The sequence below is a fragment of the Canis lupus genome, chromosome 5 (assembly GCF_003254725.2).
Source record: "Canis lupus dingo isolate Sandy chromosome 5, ASM325472v2, whole genome shotgun sequence".
Classification (NCBI taxonomy): Eukaryota; Metazoa; Chordata; class Mammalia; order Carnivora; family Canidae; genus Canis; species Canis lupus.
In genome coordinates this window covers 40347450-40351740 of record NC_064247.1, presented here as the reverse complement: position 1 = coordinate 40351740, position 4291 = coordinate 40347450, and the positions used below count along the sequence as shown (strand labels likewise).

General features: G+C 43.6%; 1 pseudogene; it reads left to right on the top strand.

The window, feature by feature from the left end:
• Nucleotides 1–1539: 1539 nt before the first annotated feature.
• Nucleotides 1540–4052, top strand: LOC112647576 (peptidyl-prolyl cis-trans isomerase FKBP1A-like; annotated as a pseudogene).
• The last annotated feature ends 239 nt before the right edge of the window (nt 4053–4291 follow it).

Below are 4291 nucleotides of genomic sequence, written 5' to 3'. Positions count from 1 at the left end.
TTAGCATTCATTAAATGTTTATTTTATATCAAACACTGGAAGTAGCCTTTATATTCATGACCACTTTAAAACTCACCCGTGGAATGCCTGGGTGGCTCAGTGGCTGAGCATCTGCCTTTGGCCCAGGGCGTGATCCCAGAGTCTCAAGATCGAGTCCCACATCAGGCTCTCTGCATAGAACCTGCTTCTCCTCCCCTTCCTGTGTCCTTGCCTCTATCTCTGTGTCTTTCATGAATAAATAAATAAAATAAAAAAAAACCAACCCACCCCAGCCCCTTGAGGTCAACACCATTATTATTATTATTATTATTATTATTATTATTATTTATTTTTATTCATGAAAGAGTCAGACACAGACAGAGGGAGAAGCAGGCTCCCTGTAGGGAGCCCGATGCAGATCTCAATCTGGGGACCCCGGGATCATGACCTGAGCCAAAGGCAGATGCTCAACCGCTGAGCCACTCAGGAGTCCCTCAATACCATTATTACACTCATTTTGTATCTGGGAAAACTGAGGCTGAGATTCAAAGTTACACTCCTAGTAAATGCTGCAGACTGTGCTCTGACAGAATCTACTTGGAACAAGCAGAGGGGTCCTTCAGATTGTACCAAAAAAATCAAGGAATATTTGACTTGGCCTCTCTAATGCTCTGCTCTGAATTCCACTCTACTTTCTCACACCATGAGGGTCTCTCTGTGAGCCAACATCTTACTGGGAAGTGAAACAAGTAGTTCCCCCTTCCCCATGCACACGAGAGCTCCCTCTAAAACAAACAAACAAACTAATTAATTAATTAATTAATTAATAAGCATATCTTTAAAAAAAAAACAGTTATTGTTCAGAATTCCAAACAGAAGTGCCTGGGTAGCTAAGTCTGTTAAGCATCTGCCTTCAGCTCAGGTGGTGTTCCTGAGATTGAGCTCCACTTTGGCTTCCTTGCTCAGCGGGGAGCCTGCATCTCCCTCTCTTGCTCCCCCTGCTTGTGCTCTCTCTCTCTCTTTCTTTCCCTCTGTCAAATAAATAAATAAGATCTTTTTGAAAAGGAAAAAAAAGCAGCCTCCAGTTTGGGGTTCTGAATTTCGGTGCACGCAGTACAGTTACTAGACGAGTCCTCTAGATGGCAGCAAACCCCTCGTTATAAATACATTTCCTCCTGTCTGAATTTTCTTGCCACATTTTTTTATACCGAGGATGGAACACAGACCCAGAGCTTCTTCCAGGCTCTTTTTTTTTTTTTAAGATTTTATTTATTCATGAGACACACACACACACACACACACACACACACACACACACACACACACAGAAACAGAGACATAGGCAGAGGGAGAAGCAGGCTCCACGCGGGGAGCCCGATGTGGGATTCGATCCCGGGTCGATCCCCAGGACTCCAGCATCAGGCCCTGAGCCGGAAGGCAGACGCTTAACCGCTGAGCCACCCAGGCGTCCCTCTTCCAAGCTCTTTAAGTGGCTTACCTCAGCATGAACTAATATACTAAGGTTCTTACTGCTGTGATTGTCGGTTCCAGGTTTTGACTATGGGACTGATTTCAGCAAAGGCTCAGGTAGTACAGATCGGAAAATCTAAGGTACAGATTTTCCCCTTAAATACACTAGAAGAACACTGGTGATACTTTTAACATTGTGGTAGTCTCAGTCGGTGAGGCAGAGTCGGTTGAACAAATGAATGAGTGGATTACCACAAGGAATGCACAACATTAGACATCACCCAGGTTGGAAAAAGGCTTCAATTCAAATGGCCATATATGTGTAAACCCCAGTGTACCAGCCAATGTTTATTTAAAAATTAATTAACTAATTAATTAATTAATTTTGATTAAAAAATTATTTAATTCAATTTGCCAATGTATAGCATAACATTCAGTGCTTATCTCATCAAGATTTTATTTATTTATTTGAGAGAGAGACAGAGAGAGAGAACGTGTGAGCATGAGCAGGGAGAGGGGCAGAGGGATAAGCAGGCTCCCTGCTGAGCAAGGAGTCCAACGCAGGACTTGACCCCAGGACTCTGAGATCATGACGTGGGCTGAAGGCAGTCACTTAACAGACTTAGCCACCCAGCCCCCCACCATACCCCTGCCAATGTTCTTGATTGCAAGCAACTGAAATCAAGGAAGGATTCAAACTTTGGATTTCTCCCTTACTATGCATCTTGTATTTCAGGATTGCAGGTGGATCCTTTGACAGAACCCTCGTCATTCATATTCCAGGGCCTCAGCTGCCCAAGAGTGAAGAGAGGGAGGATGGCCTTGATGTGGCTTCTCTGAGGGCAAGGTAGTGTCTACGTCCACTACATTGCACCATGCCAATGTTCCCTGGCCTGCTGGGCAGGCTTTACTGGAGCACATCAGGAGTCTTCTCCTGCCTCTGCCCCATCACTGTTTTTATTACCACTTTTTCTTGACTTCTTGGGATAGTTGTGCTTTAACAGAATCTACCCACTGCTCTGGAACAAGCAGATAGATCACAGCTTGGGACAGTTGTGAAGACTACAGACATTCTTGTCTTGACTTTTATGCAGACAAGTGTATATGTTTTATATATTTTTATATAAATACATTTTTCTATAAATGTAATATAAAATACCTATTTAAAACTTATATAAATATATATTTTATATATAAAATATATATATAAAATATATATTTAAGTTTTAATTTTAGTTCCAGTTTACGTAGTGTTATATTAGGTTCAGGTGTGTTCAGGTGTGTGATATAGTGATTCAATAATTCCATACATCACCCTGTGCTCATCACGACAAGTGCACTCCTTAATCCCCATCACCTATTTCCACTATCCCCACACCCTCCCCTGGTGACCATCAAATTGTTCCTCATAATTAAGAGTCTGTTTCTTGATTTGTCTTTCTCTCTCTTTTTTCTCCTTTGCTCTTTTGTTTTGTTTCTTAGTTCTCCACATGGGTGAAATCATATGGTATTTGTCTTTCTCTGGCTGATTTATTTTGCTTAGCATAATACTCTCTAGCCCCATCCATGTCATTGCAAACAACAAGATTTCAGGGCATTTTTATGGTTGAATAATATTCTAGTGTGTGTGTGTGTGTGTGTGTGTGTATCACATCTTTATCACATCTCACAACTTCTTTATCTATTTATCTGTTTTTATCTGTATTTATCTTCTTTATTTATCTATTATCTGTTGATGGACACTTGGCTTGCTGCCATATCTTGGACTTCTTCACAGTGAAGCAAACAATCAATAAGAATAGAAGATATTGGGGATCCCTGGGTGGCTCAGCGGTTTAGCGCCTGCCTTCGGTCCAGGGTGTGATCCTGGAGTCCGAGGATCAAGTTCCACATCAGGCTCCCTGCATGGAGCCTGCTTCTCCCTCTGCCTGTGTCTCTGCCTCTCTCTCTCTGTCTGTGTCTCTCATGAATAAATAAATAAAATATATAAAAAAAGAATAGAAGATATTTGCAAATACCATATCTGATAAAGAGTTTGTATCCAAAACATATAAAGAATTTATAAAGCTTAATATCCTAAAAAACAGGTAATCCAGTTAAAAAATGGGCAGAAGATATGAACAGATGTTTCTCTAAAGGAGACGTAGAGATGGCCAACAGACACACGAAAGGTGTGCATCATCATTTACAATTAGGGAAATGCAAATGAAAACCGCAGCGAGGGCGCCGAGGGCCGAGGCAGAGCCGGGAATCGCCGCCAGGCCCGTCCTGGGCCGCCGCCGCCGCCGCCAAGGGAGTGCAGGTGGAGGCCACCTCCCTGGGGCGGACGCACCTTCCCAAAGCGCGCTCAGCCCTGCGTGGTGCACCTCACCCGGCTGCTTGCAGATGGAAAGAAATTTGATTCCTCCCGGGACAGAAACAAGCCCTTTAAATTTATGCTAGGCAAGCAGGAGGTGATCCGAGGCTGGGAAGAAGGGGTTGAGTGGGGGTCAGAGAGCCCAACTGTCTCCCCAGACTAGGCCTACGGTGCTACTGGGCACCCAGGCATCATCCCACCGAATGCCACTCTCATCTTTGACGTGGAGCTTCTGAAATTGGAATGACAGGAACGGCTTCCTCCCCGAGCTCCCCATTCTTGGATGTGGAGGGATGTGGCTCCTCCAGAGGCGAACACACGAGTCCCTGTGGAGCTTTTCCTGATGTTCCACTACACTCTTTGTATAAACATCAACCCCGATTGAATGTGTTCCTCACCCAGCTTTGCTCTTTCCCTTTCTCCTCGTATGTGTGTTGACCTAAACTACATGCCATAAACCTCAAGTAACTCATTTTATTTCGTTTT